Genomic DNA, 20,319 nt, shown 5'->3' with positions numbered 1-20,319 from the left:
ACTGGATTAGAAAGATGTGGTACATATATACAATGGAATATTACTCAGCAACCAAAAAAGAGAAACACATGTCTTTTTTAGCAATTTGGATGGAGCTAGAAAAGATCATGCTTAGTGAGATAAGCCAGAAAGAGAAAGAAAAATACCGGATGGTTTCACTCATAGCAGGAGTATAATAGGCTAGGTGAGAAAATACCAAAATAATTAACAACCATATACCAGAGACATCTTGCAGGGGTGGAGTGGGGAATGGGGTAAAAAACGGGGGGTGGGGAGGGAAGTGCACGGGATTATGGTGATGGCACACGGGTGACTTGGTGATGGGAAACCCGCGGGGATTACAATTGAGACGGAAAAAAACATGTACAAAATTATGTAAAAATAAACTGTTATAAAATAAAAAATAAAGTGGGGAAAAAAGAGGCTCCACAAAGCCACAAGCAAAAATAAATAAGTAAATAAATAAGTAAATAAAGAAATACATAAAATAACATACCCTGCACCAGGTTGTGAAATATATAGGCTTAAGGGATGCATAATCTTTAATATCCACTAGAGTTAGGGCCTGAAGAGCAAAGATCAATGAAGAATATCCCGGAGAAGGAATTTCTCCCACAGTTCAGTACTAACAAATGACAGATAAACTAAACCTGAAAAAAATGCCATAGTCAAGTTAGGGAATATTAGCATCTTCTGAGCAGCAGACTTAACAGATGATATATAGCAGTTAACTTTTGGTGCTTGTTTTTTGTTTCGTTTTTTTTTTTTTTTCCTATTCTAAATGGGAGTTGCATCATAATCACACTTACAGGCATCTCTGTGTGGGTGAGGATGGAGGAGGAACCAGTCTCTTTCTTTAAAAGCATCACATTATGGCCACCACAACACACCTAGTGGAAATGTCTATATATCACACAAAATCCCGAATTTAGTGAGTTCCCTGGATTGTGCTCTTTGAGTAGGGGATGAGTGTGATTTATTGTGAGAAGAAGTGTATATAGGTCAAAGGTTTGCATGCTCATAGAAACTACTAGATGGCCATATACACACAAATAAGTGTCCTTTACTCCTTATAGGAAGAGTTATAACTCATAGCTAGAATAAGAAATATTTTGCATTCAGATATGATCATATAATTCTTCCAAATTAATGGATTATGAGTAGATACATTGCATACTATACCAGGGGTGTCATAAAAGATCTCATAAATGTATTCTGCCGTGTTTGCTATAGACAACAGAAAGACACATTTTTGAATGAGAAGATGCAAGTGGTGCATGATAGATCTAAGACATTTTTGAATGTCTTAGTGGGACAGATATTTTCAACTACTTTAATGATATGTAATGGCATAGAAAATTAGCCACAATTCTTATATAAATACATAAATAAAATACTTCATCTTTTAGATTTTATTGTTTTGAGTTCTCTTTGTACAGGCTAAATCATTTACCCTGATTAATACCTTTGACAAGTTGGGTAGTTCACTTCAATTAAAATATTTTTTTTTTAGTAACTACCATGCAAGACAAGGCACTAGGTATTATAGTAGAAAAAAAAAAAAAAGCAGATAGATCTTTCAGATAATTGGAAATGTTGATGGAGGAAGGAGAAGATAAAAGAATGAAAAGAATGAAGTAAGTATACACTGAAACATACTTATTCTAAGCCAGCAAGTCTCAAACATGTGTGAAAGAAAACGAAGCAGATGTCACAAAAAGCATAACTCTTGGAGGGGAGCTTTCACAGGAAAAAATACTATCAAGTACTTCAGACGGAGATGGAAACATAGTTGGTTATTGTTTCTTTTCCACAATGAACATCTAACATTTAACTAGATAGACCTACACACAGAATCCTGTGACTTGGAAGAAAATTGGAGAACATTGATTTGCTATCAGAGGACAACATAGATAACACGGAGGAGATACAGGGAAATTCAGATCAAGTTTCTTCTATGAATAAAGTTATATTAAACAAGAAATCAAGCATTAAATGAAGTTGAGAAAAATCTCAAACATGTGGAGACCAAAGATGCTGTTGAATGACTACTGGATAAATGAGGAAATCAAAGGATATATTTTAGAAACATCTGGAGGGCCTCTCTGGTGGTATAGGAGTTAAATCTCAGCACTATTATGCTATCACCTTTATGGCCTGAGTTCCATCCTTGGCCAGGGAGCTGACTCACATGAAACAGCAGACCTCTCCTGTCCTGCCCACTGCTCCCCTCAGCTGTGTATTTCAGTGAAACTACCTGCTCTGTTTCTACTCTATTACTGGTGAATCCTCTCAACCCCACACCTCTGGTCTACAATCCAGTAACTTCTTCTACACAAAAATGAATAAACCATTTTAAAAATATAAAAGTACCTGTGAGACTGGGTGACAAGGAACCCTAAATTGGCCAAGTCCCTGCTGCCCAAATACTTTACTGAATACTGTCTGGGTTTTTCACATGCTTGTAGAATTTCAATATACCTCAACTTAGGAAATCAACAACAAAGGAATTTATTTCACAAACAGGGTAAACAAGAGTTACTGAGGCCAATAATGGCAGTTTACTTTGCCTAAAGATGTGTCCAATACTGTCCTGCACAAACACTCTTATGATGGCATCTTCCTGCCACTAAGGATGTGCAGCTCCTTTCCCAAACCATGGGGCACATGGCAGCCAGACTCAGGGCTCAAATCCATTGCCCCCCCCCCCAAAATGCTGAAGCACTTCAAACCTAGAACTCCAGAGCCAAGACAAACAGCAGTGTTTTTCTCTCTCTCCTTTCCGCTCCAGTCATTCTCATTTCCTCTCCAAGGTGACCCCTACTCAAATTCAAGACTTCAAATTTGAGCAGCCCTGAGGTCGTTTGTCTTCACAGCAAACCCCTCAGGGAGGGGCACCACATGCAACAGTCCTTGGCTTCCATCCATGACTACATTCCCCACTTTTAGTTTTTATTACTATGATGAATCCTGGACAAAAACCTTTCCATTGGCATAAATAAAACAGCATTATACAGCACAGTGGCACAACTACCATTATCACCAAGATACAAATGCAAATAAAGACACGAATTATATGAGAACCTATGGAATATGGCCAGGCCATACAAAGAAAAAATATATACATTAATAAAGAACTATATCAAGAAACATAAAAATTCTCTCATATATAATGTAACCTTTACCTTTAAGGAATGAGAGAAAGAAGAGAAAATTATATCAAAAACCTACAGTTGGAAGGAAATAATAAAATAAAATTTACAGTGGAAACAAATGAAATGCAATCCAAAAAGACCGTTCAAAAGATTAATGAACTCAAATGCTTGTTCTGTGAAAATGTAAGTAAAATAATAAACAAAACCCCTAGCTAGCCTCAGTAAGTTAAAAGGGGGAGGAAATGAATTTAAAAAAGAATCAAAAAAGAAAAAAATTGAAGTAGATATCTCAAAAACACAAGGATCATACAAGATTACTGTGAACATTTCCATGGCAATGAATTTGTTGACTGACAAGAAATGGAAAATATTTAGAACCTTACAACCTTCCAAGACTGTATCAGGACAAAAATAGAAAGTGTGTACAGACCAGTTATAAGGAAGGACAATTAAACAGTAATATACCCACCACCCTCACAAAAAAAACAAAAACAAAAACAAAACACACACACACACAAAGCCCAGGAACATATGGTTTCACTAGTAGGTTATAACAAAATATACCAAAACTTCAAATAGGAACTAATACCTATTCTTCTAAAACTCTTCTAAAACCTTAAGAAAGAAGAAATGTTCCCATAGATTACAAAATTGACAAAAGACAATTCCAAAACATTGTATTCTTCCCTCTCCAATAACTATGCATTTACTCAACTGAGATGGAATTTCTTCTTATAATATTTTACAAATAGTGATTAATTTTAAAGCAAACATTAAATTGCTTCTTAAATTCCTATAAACATGATCCCTAGAATTAAAACTCAAAGCATTCACTTTCCTAATTTTGTTGGAGTCACTTAAACTCTATTAAGGAAAAGAACTCATTTGTAAAATAGGTGCAAAATTGTTTCTTATCTTCCTGGAATGTGTATCCTATTGAGAGTGAAAGAAATTGTCATAAGCACAAATAGGTGACAGCTAGTGGAAATGACTATTATAGTCACGGTAGCAGTGCTAATGATAGTAGTTAAGAATTTGCTTCTAGAGTGCAACTGAATATTGAAGAGACACCAGTGGTGGTAGATAAGGATAGAAGAATCACTAAGGCTACCCAAGGAGGAAGTGAAGAATAAGGAGAAAGCAAGATGAACCTGAGAGACTGAAATTTTTTCTTCAATGTCATAAAGAAAATGGAGGAAGACACAGAATTAGAAAACTGCAAAAAGATGGGAGAAGGGATGAATTGCAAACTTGCCAAAGTTTTAAGAATATTGCCATAACTCAAACACTGAAAAAAGTGTGAAAGGAGCTGAAAATTATCTGTCCTCCAAATACTGAGAGTAAAAACCAGAAGATAATGAACTTTAAAATAAAACAAAATGGAGTCAGTAAGCATAGATCTCTCTTGAGCCATTTAAGGGGAAAAAGAGAGAGAGAGAAAAAACAAAGGTAGGTCGAACTGGGAGGTTTAGATATGAACTTTTATTTAAAAACAAATTCTAGGACCCTCCCTGGTGGTTTGAGGTTAAGTCTCAGCACAATCACTGTCATGACTTTAGTTTGATACTTGGCCAGAGATATTATAGTGCATGATATTATAGTGCAGCAGACCTCTCCCGTCTGGCTGCTGCTCTCCTCAGCAGTGTATTTCAACACATTTGCCTGTTCTGCACTCTCTGCTGGATCATTTCATGTCCCAGGCCTCTGGCCTGAATCCAAGTTCTTCTATACAAGAAAAAAAAAAAAGTTGTGAATTAAAAAGAAAAATCTATTGAAACAAAGTTCTGGGCATTGGATTTCACCTGCATTTATTTATGGGTGACTACTCGACTACTCTCTCGCAAGATTTTATATCTAGGGCAGATTAGAGAATTTGATACAAAGACCACATGACTTAGAAAGCCAAATGCATCCACTAGCTGGATCTTTATAGAAATAGTTCATAGAATTTTGTTTCAAGTGATACTTGAAAAAACAATGGAACTAAGATAGAAACGTGTTTGTACTGGGGCCTTCCTGGTGACAGAGGGGTTAAAGGCAGCAATAACAAGCTACTACCAGCCATTCTAGCAAGAGATATATTGCCTGCCAGCCAGGGAACTGACACATATGGTGAAGCAGACCGTTCCTGTCTCACCTTCTGCTCCCCTCTATAGAGTATCGCAGTCAATCTGCCTGTTCTGCTCCCCATTCTGTTTCTGGTGTATCCTCTCACCTCCTGCACCTTTGGCATACACCTCAATTCTTATATTCATAAATAAATAAATCTTTTAAAAATGTTAGTTCTTCTTTGATAATATATATTTTTTAATAAAATGCTCAGAGACACGTTTTCACTTCATTTATGTGATTACAAGCTCTCTCTTCTTGACTAATTAGCTTCTACATTTCAAAAAGAATATGCAATGTACAACACAAGTTGTTTTCAGTATGTGGCTAAACAGAAACAACAAATTCTACTTCACGCCACTGGTATAAAATTAAATGTAACTTGTAAACAAGATCATTTTTTCACCGAAATATACTTTAATAAAACTCTATGAAAACAGAGCGACTTATCTTTCATTAGAGTCTGTGTATGATGTTCCATGTGGCCATCTAAGACAGCATGCAGAAATTTGTTCAGGTTGGTGCACCAACTAGAGTTGGTCAGTGATAGCCCCGGGCAGGTGAAGAGCTGGAAACTTTGAAAGCTTTCCTTCTTTTCAGAACCCCTGATGTTATAAATCATGACATCAGTCAATACCATCATTAACTACATCTTTTCAGATTTGGCTATAGTAGGGTTTTCTCAGGGTATAAATATTTTTTTTCAAAGATTTATTTATTTTATTCATACAGAACTGGGGTACAGGCCATTGGAGCAGGGGTGGTGAAAGGATTCACCAGAGACAGAGTGGGGAGCAGAACAGGCAGATCGACTAAGTACACTGCTGAGGGGAGCAGCGGGCGGGTCAGGGGAGGTCGGCCAGCCAGGTGGATCACCTCCAGGGCAGGGATCTAACTTATGCTGAAGCTTTAGCTTCTTAGTGCTGTGCTTCAACCACTGAGCCACCAAGGAGGCCCAGGTATAAACATTTTAATAAGGCTTTGAAACAACTTGGTGCTCAATAAACGGAAGCTCAGATGTGCAAAGTTAAGGATTCAGAAAGTTATCTTCTGCCTCCCCTCCTCCCCTACCCCTTCGCTCCCCCCCCCCTTGGTTCAAAGGATTAAAGCACAGCACTATGAAGTTCACCACAGCCTCCTCACCTTAAGTTTGATACCCGGCCAGGGAGGTGACCCACATGGCACAGCAGACTTCTCCTGATGGTATTCAGTTAATCTGTCTGTTTTGCTCCTCACTCTGCCTCTGGTGAATCCTCTCACCACACCTGCATCTCTGGCCTGTACCCCAATTTTGTATACATAAATAAATAAATCTAAAAAAAAAAAAGAAAGTTAACTTCTATAATTTGAAGCTTGATTAAATTTAATTCATAAACAATAAATCACAATTTGTCTTGAGAAGATTTAATCATTTTTTGTGTTTGTATATGAAATTATAATTGATTTAATCAACTACAGAAGTATAAATCCAACCCTTCAGAGCTCACTTTAGTTCTTGAGCTTCTAAAGTTGTGCTGGTAAAAAAAACAAAGAGGAAAGGAAGCACAACTAATTGTTATTAGTTGTGTGCTATGGTAGCAATATCTGATGAAGGTATGCTGTATTACCTCAATTGAAAATACTCAATAAATATAATTGAATACATTATAACTCCATCAGCTAAAAATTCATGAGATACATTTATTCCTTGCAAATTTGTATGTTGTTATGAGCACAGAAAATTAACAGACTTGTTGCAGTAATCATCATTTTGTGAGTTACAGCTTTTACACTGCTTAATAAAACCATATGTCAAATTTAATTCTATTTAGTTTTAAGTTTCTAAGACCATATTAAAGTATGTTGGATTTTGAAAATGCTAAAAAGATACTTATTGGTTGTTAGCAAGAAATAGTCTGTATTTTTATATCTTTTAGGAAATGGCTAATACCTAACATTTCAAATAATTTGAATAAGAAGTGAAATTGAATATTCTATAAAGCTTCTTAGTGGTACATGTTGCAGCTGCCAAGTTCTGAAATATCTAATTAATGACTTTGAAATAAAGATTAAAATAATGAGCAATTAAGAATGAAGCTTACATGTGGATTATATGCTTTTAATGAGGCTTTTTAATGTTTGCAGGGACCAAAAACTCAGCATTTCATTAGAAGAAAAATCAAATTGCAAAACCTCTTTCAGGAAGTCTGGATGCTTTCAGTATGAAAGAAGAGTAACTTAGCTCAAAAATGAATTGGGGACAAGTCAATAAACATTATACACATACATATGCACACACACACACACACAATCAATGATAGATAGACATATACAGATATATACATAATCATAGACTAAAATTATTTAAGTAATAATGAAATGCTATCAAAAGGTACATGTAACCCCTCCCACAAAGCCATTAATGTGTTGAATCCATTAAGTAAAATAGCTAAAAAGCAAAATTTTAATGATAATCTATTGAATCTATTAATTTATTATGTAAACAGAAAACTTTGTTTTCAGTTCCTTTTTTTTAATTTTTTTAAAAGATTTATTTATTAGTGCATACACAACGGGGGTACAGGCCAGAGGCTCAGGGGTGGTGAGAGGCTTCACCAGAGACAGAGTGGGGAACAGAACAGGCAGATCGACGAAGTACACTGCTGAGGGGAGCAGTGGGCGGGTCAGGAGAGGTCTGCCGCGCCATGTGGTCACCTCCAGGACAGGCGGGAATCAAACTCATGAGGAAGCGGCTTTAGATTCTCAGTGCTGTGCTTTTAACCCGTTGTGCCACCAGGGAGGGCCTCAGTTCCATTTTTTAAAGGCCAAAATGTTTATAGCAAGATAATCCTATAAATTAAAATTACAAACCCAAACTAAATTTCTGTACAATCTCTAGATGTGTTTATGATATATAGATATTCAGAAATGATAAAGCCTGTTAATTAAAATTTCCTATTAAAATATTTAAAATTTCTTTTTGACTACACTGTGGTCAAAATCACTATTGTAATTAAAATTACTCAATCTCATTCTGGTCACATGCTCAACAAAAATAAAGTAATAAAGAAAATGCCGACAAAATAAACCCTCCATTCAAGGAGTAACTTGAATTTGAAAAGAATTGAGGATCTAAGGATCAGTGACTATTTTCTTTAAAAGAGACAGAAGGATTGGAAAATGTTGTAAAGACTGAAGCAGTTCCTCTAGGAACAACATTGGGAGACTGGACCTAAAAGTGAGAGAGGACATCAGGGAAGAGATGTGCTCTGTGGACTCATTCCTCATTCCTTTGTCTATTACTCTAGAACTTGGGAACTATCCCAGAAAAGGGATTCACTCCTCTGGTTTAGACTCTATGAAAATTGTATGGAGGCTTCTCAAATGAAATATATATATATATAAATCTACCATTTGTAGATATCAATTTGTCTTAGATATTTATCTGAAGACTAAAAACTGCTTACAATAGTCAGTGTATGGGATTGCCCAACCAGGGATGAATGCACAAAGAATATGCAGTATATACACAATGGAAGATTACTGAGCTGTTAAAGGGGATGAAATTCTGTCATTGAAGCTTACATAGAACTGAGACGCCTCTTCTGCTCCTCACTCTGTCTCTGGTGAATCATTTCACTGTCCCTGTACCTCTGGCCCGTACTCTAGTTCTGTATGCATAAATCAATAGATATATATTTTTTAAAGTCTTTAAAAGTAAAAACAAACGAACAAACAAACAAACAAACAAAAACCAAAAACCTCCATGGAACTGCAAGGGCATGTACTCAGGAAAATAAGTCAGAATAGAAAACAAGTATTGATTTTATTCTTATGTGGTATAAAGACAAACAAAACAAAGGAACAGGAAAAAGCAAGCTTGGATTCTAACTGCCAAATCAAGGTTACCAAAAATGAAGAGGAAATGTAATCAAAAGATGGAGTTTGTCCACTGGAATCTAATGAAAGGTTATTGGTACTTTCTTGTGAAAGCATACATATGAAGAGGTGTGAAACCATACTCCTAAAATACTACTATCATATAAGACAATGTTATGTCAAAAAAAAAAAAAAAGATGTTGTACTAGAACAATAATATAATATTGGGAGAGATATTAGGTCCAACTAATGATCATTTTTCTCCTGCCACTGATTGGTCGACAGAATCCATTTTCTTTTAATATTAAAGGGAGTATAAATTCACCGTCCTTTAAAATGAAGTCCCAAGTTTTTATTACTGGTATGAGCAGATTCCTCAATGGAATTTTCATATAACTTTTGCATCCACCTTACTTGCAAAATTGTCATTATTTTTCTAGTTTGTTTATTCACTTGGATTGACTGTGTAGAACATTACATTGCCTATAAAGAACACTTTATTTCTATATTTTATATCCTATCATTTTACCTATTTTATTGCATTTACAAGAAACTTCAACATGGAATAAAAACATTAATAATATTACCAATTCTTCCCTTAAATTATGTCAATATTTTTTGATTGGTTTATTTGTTTATATATTCTTTCATTCATTTTATTTAGTCATTAAGTAAGCTCTTTTAATTCAATTTTTCATTATTGTGTTTAGTCATTAGTATATTTTAACTTGGTTGATTCTACTAGCTACTCTCATTGATTTCATAATTTTATTTTATTAATTTATTTCCAATTGAGTTAATATCGGGGCACACCCATCAGATATTACCACCATACTGATCGGCCACCAACTCACTCATATTCCACCACCAATCACTATTGTGTTTCCTTTCCTCTTAGTTCTTAACTTTCCCTCATGCCTTTGAGCCCTTAGTGCTTCAGTTCTTCAGTCAGTTATCAAGTGTTACTTTTTAAATTTTTTTCTAATTTTTCTCTCTCTTTCTCTCTCTCTTTTAATGTTTATTTCTTTATGCATACAGAACTGGGGGATAGGCCAGAGGTGCAGATGTGGTGAGAGGATTCACTAGAGACATAGCGGAGAGCAGAACAAGCAAATCAACAAAGTATACTGCTTATTGGAGAAGTGGGCGAGACTACAGGTCTGCTGCACCATGTGGTCACTTCAGAGTGGGGATGGAACTCACACTGAAGTGGCTGCCACCAGTTTGCAATGCTGAGCTTTAACCCGCTGAGCCACTTTAATCTGCTGAGCCACCAGGAATGGCCCACCTGTTACTTTTTAAACTTGTCTTTATTTGAATCTAAGTTTTGTTATACTCCACAAATTAGTGACTCACCTGATACTTACCTTTCTCCTTCTGGTTTATTTCATTTAGCATTACCCTTTCCAGTTCCAACCATGTTGTCACAAATGGCATCTTTTTGATTGCTGAGTAGTATTCCATTGCATATATATGCCAAATCTCCTGGATTCACTCATTTGTTTAGGAACATTTTGTTTCTATAATTTAGTTATAGTTTAAGTAGTGCTGTAATAAACAGGGATTTTTTTTTATTTATCTTGAATTAGTTTTTTTCAATGTTTTTTTGGGGTTTTTTTTTTTTTGGATGGATGCCTCAGAATGAAATTATTGGATTGAATAACAAATTTATTTAAGTTTTAAGACACCTCCATATTGCTTTCCATGACAGCTATCGGGGTTTGCATTCCAACCTGTTGGGTTTTTCTTGCTTCTCATTATTGTTTTTGAACCTGCTATATGTGATGATTTCTCTGTGTGTGATTCTCAATCCCTTAAAGGTCAGGACTTTCACCTTTCTGGGCAAGTACAATTGGGGTTTTTGAAGGTCACAAAGCCTCTGGCTGGTGTTTGGGCTGTTGGTAGGGTCTCCTGAAAGGTAAAGAGAGCTCTGGCCAGTATGGAATCTTTCCAGGGGCAGATTTAGGGTCTCAACAGTCTGGACTGTATTAAGAATGTTTTACATTAACCAGAATTTTTGAACTTTACTTATTTGCATATTTTGAAAGGAAATTAAACTCAGTACTTTATCAAAGTCCTTGAATATATTTTTGATAAATCTATCTGTAATTTTGGTATCATATGACATATTTTTTTTAAGAATTCTAAATGATCATATGTGACTTCTGCTGGAAAGTGAGCAAAAACTATCTTTGATATAAACCCAGAAGTATTTTTTTTTTCTTTTGAACTTGGGAAGTTCTTAAAAAGTGGTGCATTGAATGCAATATCTAGATCATTCTGGGAATTTTGTTGCAGAATTCTGGGAATTTTGTTGAGAGATATCATTTTTTTTTTAAGATTTATTTATTTATGCTTACAGAACAGAGGTACAGGCCAGAGGTGAGAGTATTCACCAGAGGCAGAGTGGGGAGCAAAATAGGCATACTGATGAAGTACACTGCTGAGGGGAGCAGCGAGCAGGTCAGAAGAGGTCTGCCTTATCATGTGGGTCACTTCTAGGGTGGGGATCGAACTTATGCTGCAGTGGCTTTGGAGAGCTTCATAATGTGGTCCTTTAACCCATTGTGCCACTAGAGAGCGCCCAAGAGATATCTTTTTAATGATGCGGAAAGTCTGGCTAGTCTGTATTTTTTAGCAGTATCATGCAGAACACTTTCTAAAGATTATGTTATGATTGGGAAGTTTTATCTCCAAAATAGATGCTTTTAAATGTTGCCTCTTAATTAGTAGAAACAAAAGGCAAGTGAATTTTGTCATTGGTTTGTTCCTCCTGGCAATTAATAAAGAGGGCTTAGGACTGGGTAGTTGAAAATTTTCTGTGACAAGAATACTGAAAATATAAAATCTGTTTTGTGCTTTTTAACTTGCTATCCATTCCAGTGTATGCCAAAGATATTGTAGAAGTCAATGAATCAAAGACTAACAAAAGGAACTTTTTTATTCATTAAAAAAATCAGAGTTCTATTCTCATACTTCCTATAAATGGTAAGTAAGAGAAGTTTCCAAAAATATTGTGTACCATACAGTTTTGAGAACATGGCAACATGAGGCACATGGAGAAACTCTTAAAGACTTATACTTGGGGCTGCCCTTGTGGCTTAGGGGTTAGCGCTCATCCATATCACATCTATGCCCTGATCTGATCCGTGGCCAGGGAACTAGCCCATAATGGGGCAACAGACCTTTTCTGCCCCCCCCCACTGTTAGGGGAAGAGGATGTCCTGAATGAATTCTGCAGATACAGGTTTCATGAACTCCTCCCTCTACTCCAGTCATTGAAGCTACAACTGCACCCCTACTCCCAGTCACTGAAACTACAACTCCGAGCAACACTAAAGGGAGGACTATGAGAACCCAAGGGTGGAGCTAAACAACCATTTTTGGACTTTAGGGATATATATAAAGTAGCCATGTTGAGCTGAGGCTCTCCTGTTCTCTCCCTTGGCTTCATGCTGGTGACTGGTTGCTTGGCTCTTGATAAGCTTTCAGTGTGCTATTGGCGTCCTAAGTCAGAGGAACTGGTAGGATGCTCTAGTTAACTGTATTTTTCTCTCTTTCTTTTCATAGATTGTTCCTTTTATTTCCCCTTTGTAAATAAACCCATTATTGACCTTTTTTGTGTGTGTCTGCAGTGCAATTGATGCTTAAGCACATGGGTGAGGACCCACAGGCAGGCGGCCCAGTTTACATTGGTCTACACTGTAACACTGCTACTCCCCTTAGCAGTGCATGCCAGTAAATCTGCAGTTTTTGCTCCCCACTCTATCTCTGGTGAATCACTCTGACCTTGTTCCCCTCCTTCCCCCCACATACACCTTTGGCCAATAGACCAGTTCTTCTAATAAATAAATAAATAAATAAATAAATAAATAAATAAATAAATAAATAAATAAACTGTTGTTAGAGCTTGGAGAGGATTGTATCAGGAGGTGGCCCTTTTCCATAAACAGCAAAACACAGGATGTATTTTCTGGTGATCAAGCAGGGGCTTGTTAAAAGAGATTCAAGGTGAGCAACTGCTGACAGATCCTGTGGCTGGAGGACATCTAGGTAACTAAATAAATACTAAGTAAATACAGAGGAGGATATCTTCAGGGACAGTGCCCATCAACATATACACAGCATTGATACCTTTGTGGAATTTGGCATAACAGTACTGAAGACAGTCTGGCCACCAGTTCCTAACATTCCAGAAGGAGCACCCCCAAAGAGTTGCCTGCCAAGATCAGCAGCACAGTATCTAAGTGCAAAATAACACATTAGAAAACAAAAACAGGAGTAAAGAAAAAATACAAATAACCAACCAAGCCTTCAGGGGAAGGAAACAATACAAAAGGAAGTTAGCCACCAGAACTTAACAATGACAAGGAAGAACTTCTCTGCCTTACAGATAGAGATTTTAAAATTGCCAGGGGCACTCCCTGGTGGCAAAGCAGGTTAAAGCACAGCTCTGCATGCTAACTGCAGCTGCTTCAGTACGAGTTGGATCCCTGGACCTGGAGGTGACCCGCATGATGCAGCACACTTCTCCTGTCTTGTCTGCTGCTCCCCTCAGCTTTGTGCTTTGTCCATCTGCCTGCTCTGCTCCCCACTCTGTCTCTGATGAGTCCTTTCACTCCCTGCACTTCTGGCCTGTACCCCAGTTTAATGCATAAGTAAATAAGTATTTAAAAAGACATCAAGAAGATGAAAGGAAAACGAACGACATGAGAAATATCATTAATAAACTAAAGAATGGAATTGAGACCTTAGAGAAAAGCAAAAGTTGTGCCAAAATAAACAACGATGTATATATATATATACAAACACACATGCATATATATATATATATTTACACACACATGCATACATATATATAAAGCAACAAAAACAAATAAAATCATGTTATTGACTCACTATGTCCTAATTTAAAAGCATTTTTATTGAATTATAATAATTAAATAACATAGAGTATGTACCCATGGCTTCTAATTCCTTACTAACATATAATTTTTTAATTGTTGAAATGTTTGATGCTTATTTTATCAACAATTACCTTTTAAAAACTTTCAGCATTTTCATCCTACCAAAAAGTCTGTAATAAATGTAGAAGACTAATTAAAAAATGGATATTTGTGCAAATATAATGAAAATGTAAATTTTAAAATATTCAAAGGTTATGAAAACAGATATATTGGTTTTATGAGCTATTTTTTTTAATGATAACATTTGATAAAATCGAAAGGTATATGAATTCTAGGGCATCCACCCACCATAGCCTTGGAGTTGCAGTAAGGACAAATGAACTTGCCCAAGAGAAAAATTGTCTAATATTTCACTGCTGGTGATAAGCAGCAAGGGTTGGAGGATTTTAAGCATAAACAAGTTTACCTATAATCATTAAGATTAAGGACGATATTCTGAAACTGCAGCTCCCCATGTAAAGGAGATGAAAAGTCCTACCCCAGCTTATTATTCTTCGTCACTATCCTCATAGTGACACATCACAGTGTTAATATCTTCATTTCTCATTGTTGAGTATTTGGCATCTTAAGCCCTAAAACAACATCCTAGTTTCCATCTTGATTTACAAAAGATGAGACACTTACTGAGCGGCTCAAATATCTTTCATTGGAATCTAGTTTTTGAATCTAAGCAGAAACCAGGGAAGTCCACCTGAAGAATAACCACCAAATCTAAAACAAACCTGTTCAGGGAGTCAAAGAATATAATCTGGTCCAACTTCCTTCAAATTATGCAATAGCTTTGGCGATATGCTGCACCCATTACATACAATGACCTCAAACATGTCCTGATAGACAGTTTTAAGTTCTCAAAATACTCTATCTTGTATGCAATCTTCTCTTCATTACACTTATTATAATCCGTCCTTGTTCTCAGTTGTGAAACTCCAGTGCCACAATTACATATGACAAAATACAAATTTGAGCTGTGGACTATTGCATATATGCAAGAAAACTAGTTGACTAAGAAAGAATTCCTTATCATTGTTGTTGGTGGTGGTCTAGCTCTTAAGAACATTTATGTTTACTTGTAAAAAAAATAATGTGGGGCTCTCTCTGGTGGTGCAGCGGATTAAAGCACAACACTAAAAAGCTAAAGCCACTTCAGTATGAATTTGATCCCCAGCACTGGATGTGATACCACATGGCGTGACAAAACTCTCCTGACCCACCCGCTGCTCCCCTCAGTAGTGTACTTCATCAGTTGGCCTGTTCGGCTCCCCACTCTGTCTCTGGTGAATCTGCACCTCTGGCTTGTACCCCAGATCTGAATGCATAAAAAAATAAATCTTAAAAAGTAATAATAATAATGTGAGGTCCTCCCTGGTGGCACAATAGGTTAAAGCACAGCACTATGAAGCAATCCACAGCCACTGCAGCACAAGTTTGATTTCTGACCATGGAGGTGACCCAAGGATTTCTGACCTGGTGAGGGAGACCTTGCCTGACCCGCCTGCTCCTCCCCACAGCAGTATATTTCAGTAGATCCTCCTGTTCTGCTCCACACTCTACCTCTGATGAATCCTCTTACCACACCTGTACCTCTGGCCTGTACTCCAGTTCTGTATGCATCAATAAATAAATCTTTAAAAAATAATGTGAGCAAAATTAAAGAACATAGATTGTTTACTTTTGCTAAAAGTACATAATTCCAATGCATAAAGAATGTTTTTATGTCTTCTTAATATAAATAAAAGTGACTTTGCAAAAATTCTTAGAGGACTACACTCACAAAATGATGAATTGAAGAGACTAAAATCATCCTCTTCCTTGAAACCAACTAGCGAAATGGGTATGTGCTCCTGGAATAATCCAGATGCCACTAAACAGTGATACATTCCAGGACATCCTCAGGCTGCTGCTGCTGAAGTAAAAGAGTGGAAAGAAGTGAAAGGGATTGCCTTTAGCCTAGGGGTAGCCTTCTTACCCTATGCAGAGAAAAATTTGACATGCTGCAAAAATCCTTAGGGGCTTATTTATGACATGAAAGTGGGTCTCAGCCCAACCTGGGCAGTGGAGCTTGAAAGACTCCAGCCCACAAAATCGGGAACTCTGCATTTGTGGTGGCTTGCTCTCTGAAATTTCCCTCTATTCCACCCCCAAGAGATCAGCCCAGGCTCCATAAAACACCCTGCACCAGAAATTTAAAACACTAGAATAAACAAATAAATGCTCCAAGAATGCAAACCAATTCAGCCTAGACATCCTGGCCCTCAGAAGTTGTAGCTGAGGTGAGGTCAGAGCAGCGACGGCTCTTGCAAGTGGCCATAATGTTAAGGGGCACAGTGTTCCTGCAGACACACAGTGATGCCTTTAAAACAAGTGCAAACTATTCCCATAGCATGAGCTTGGAGATCTGGATGCTGCCTCCCACGGGGAGGACCACACTTCATAGATCAGGATGCCCAAAAGAAGGAAGGACAAGGAGGTAGGGGGCTAGTTAAGATAATCTAAGGACAGATTATAGCTACTGGGGATCAAAACAAGAGGTGAAGGTGACTAGTGTCACTGCTTAAGCAGTGATTATGAATTAAAGCTTTAGACCAACTCCCCACTATCTCCACCTCACAGAGATAAAGAAAGAATAGCAAAGATAAATCCCAAGAACTCCCACCGCATTCACAGATGTAAATATCAATTAAAAATACTTACCTAGGAAGTAATGAACATCTCAACACAAGAGGGAAAGGCAAAGTGAGAAGGACGGAAGTCCTAGGACATATAAAACGGACAGAAATAGAGAACTATTTGAAAATTACTTCAAAAAGACAGTATTAGAAATGAGATACTGCTGTCAAAGGCATTCAGGCAGACACAAGATCTCAGAGAGGAGACCCATGAACAAAGAGTCCTTCACTGAAAAGACTGAAGATATAAAAAGATCATAAGAAGGATTCTGGATGAAACATAGACAACTTAGTGCTATTACAATGGCAGAAGAAAGAATTTCATTTGTAGAAGACTCAAACAAGTTACACACTTAGAAGAAGAAAGAGCTCCAAGATAAAATGAGGAGACTATGATAAATATCCAACTCAATTAGAAGAGGAAAACTAGAAATGGTAGGACTCCCAGAGAGTGAAGAAAAAGAAAGACTAGAAATCCTACTCAAAAATATAGCAAGTGAAAAAATCCCAAACCTGCAGAATGAATTAAATATGGAAGTCCAGCAAGTACAGAGAACACTAAACCCTTAGATACATAATATCTAAACACTTATTCATCATTCTCAATCTATCAAAAATCAAAGAAAAAATTGCCAAGTGCAAGCAAAAACAAAAATAACTCGTAAGGGTGATGAAAGGAGTTGAACTGGGTTGTTGAGTCAGGGTGTATTTTATCTAGAAGCATCATAGCAGTTAGGGATATGGTAATATCTGTTTGACTAAATGGTTTCTATTACATGACATACAGATTTGTGCATATTTATAGATAGAAGGATAGATGCATACATATATACAAACACACTTGTATACATGTATTCATACATACATAACTAGGATTTTACATGGATGGACATTGCCAGAAGTAAAATCAAAGTAATTTTTAAGTTCATTTGTATTCTGTAAAACTACAGTCTGAAAAATCTCAAGTAATGGCTAAAAACTTTGGCAGCAAATTGAATATAACCCAAAATACACATTCATTAATAAGCTAATAAGTCTAAAATAGAACATAAATTAACAAAACATTGTTTTTTTTTGTTTGTTTTGGCTTGGATATGATTTTTATTGCATATTTTATATATATATATATATAATCATAATTTCAGGAAACCACATTAGTTAAATCCTTATGGAATTACTGTCATCACCACTCATGAATAAAATGTTTTATTTTCTTTTTATATAAATAATGCCTGCAGTATTTCTTTAAAGGCTAATTGGCAACATATAAAAATTATGAACTGTAAAGTGTTTCCTATTAAGAATTCTGAAGAGAGTAAAGCTCTATACTGTAGTGGATATAAACAAAGCTCCCCAACAAACCTGTTAACATTAAGTCCATTTTGGCACTAAGATGCAGAAAATGCTAAAGGCATTTAGAATATTTTAGCAGGTTTGGTAGCATGGAGGAGACAGTTCACATTTAGACTTAAGGTTATATATGTGCGACTAAAGTTCTTATTCTCATATGATACTGGTTACCCTCTACATATTTGATAAGCCTCTAAATTTCAGTACTTCCCTATAGTTCCTTATGGATTCCTAAAATTCTTCTTAAGCTAGGCCCCTCCCTGGTGGAGCAGTGGGTTAAAGCACAGCACTAAGAAGCTTAAGCTACTTCTGCATGAGTTCGATTACCGCCTGCCCATGAGGAGATCCACATGACGAGGCAGACCTCTCCTGAACTGCCCGTTGCTCCCCTCAGCAGTGTACTTCGTTGATCTGCCTGTTCTGCTTCCCACTCTGTCTCTGATGAATCCTCTTACCCTCTGCATCTCTGGCCTGTACCCCAGTTCTTTATGAATAAACAAATAAATCTAAAAAAAATTCTTCTTAAGCTAACTCATGTAAGTAGCATATCCAAAATTTGCAGAAGAAAACACTATTTGCCTTGTTCTCCCATATCAGTCAAGGTGAATGAACAAATGATAGCTAAGCTAAAGAACACAATCCCCAGCGTCAATGTAGCTTGTATGACCATTCATCTAAGGTCAGATAGATGACATGAAAGCCATTTTTACCTGGAAAGCAAAGCGTCACAAACCAGTGATCAGATAGTGGATAATGTCCCAGGAGATGATGCTGTAATAGTTGTTAGAAGTCTGAATCATTGGATGACTGTGTGATGCAGAGATAAATCTTCAACCTGCAACACTGCCTGTCAGTTAAAACGTCAACTTTTTCTTGCATCAAAATCTCACATTGGCTCCTCTTGGACCTGAATCTACAGAACATCATATGGGAACTATGCCATCATCTCTCCTGGTCTCCAATTGCCCAGTTCACCTGGGAGATTTTGGAATTCAGCCTGCAAAATCATGTAAACCAATTTGTTATGATAAATATTTCTTTGCTTATTTAAATACCTTGTATTTATTTTCTTCTTATATATTTTACCTTATAGTTAACTACACCTTATATCTACATACTTTATATATATTGAGGGTATATATACTCTATATTGGTTTTCTTGCTCAGAGACTTTCTTTAGTCTTATGATTTCAAATAAAATCTAAGACCACATCAAAAATGGGTGGGGGGAAGGGAGGGAAATTCACGGGACTATGGTGGTGGCACACGGGTGATTTGGTGATGGGAAACCTGCGGGGATTACAATCGAGATGGAAAAAAAAATGTGCAAAATGATGTAAAAATAAACTTTTGTAATAATTAAAAAAAAGAAAAAAAATTTAAAAAAATGTAAGACCACAGCAGAGTTACACTTACTATATCAGTAAGCAATGTTTTACCACAAAATTCATAGAGAATAATATTTTTATTTAACATTTATTCTTAACACATTTAAAACAAAATAACAAAATAAAATTTTTACCCTCATACTATGGTAGCACTTAGAAACCAAAAGATCCTTGGAGGAGGGAGTAGAGATACTTGCTGTGACGTTATGATAAATAAGTATTCCTAATATGTTAATTTAATATAAATATCTTTGCATTCAATGTTTATTAGCAAATGAAGTGTTTTTAGTTTCATTTCTGCACTGCTAATTTATTTTTCTTGTCTGATTTATTATTTAGATATCAAATGAGATCAGTTTATCAGTAGTCTTATCTAATGACATGATTTTGCATAAATAATAATTTTTTATAAATATTTTGAGCATAGTAGACCCTTACATATCTCTGAATCTATTAACTTCAATTATAAATTACAATATAAATTTTCTTTGTGTTTAGACATTTAATTTATAGTTCATTGCAGCAACTCTAAGAGCTAGCTATTATATCTAAGACCTAGTGAAAGGTCTTATAGCTGATAGCTCTTTTTTTTAGAACCTGGCACTTCCAGCTGTGCTCAGTACCCCCTAGTGAGGAAGGGGTGGTCTCCAGAATCTCTGTCTAGAGGAGGATCAATTGTGTCAATTAATTAAGAGGTAATGCTTGTCCTGAGCCAATAACAATAAATGCTTAAAATGTATGTGCACTTGAGGGCTCTCCCTGGTGGCACAGCGGGTTAAAGCACTGAGAATCTAAAGCCGTTTCCACATGAGTTCGATCCCCGCCT

This window comes from Condylura cristata, unplaced genomic scaffold (genome assembly GCF_000260355.1).
Source record: "Condylura cristata isolate star-nosed mole 26May11 unplaced genomic scaffold, ConCri1.0 scaffold00009, whole genome shotgun sequence".
NCBI lineage: Eukaryota > Metazoa > Chordata > Mammalia > Eulipotyphla > Talpidae > Condylura > Condylura cristata.
Note: the sequence above shows the minus strand (reverse complement) of the source record.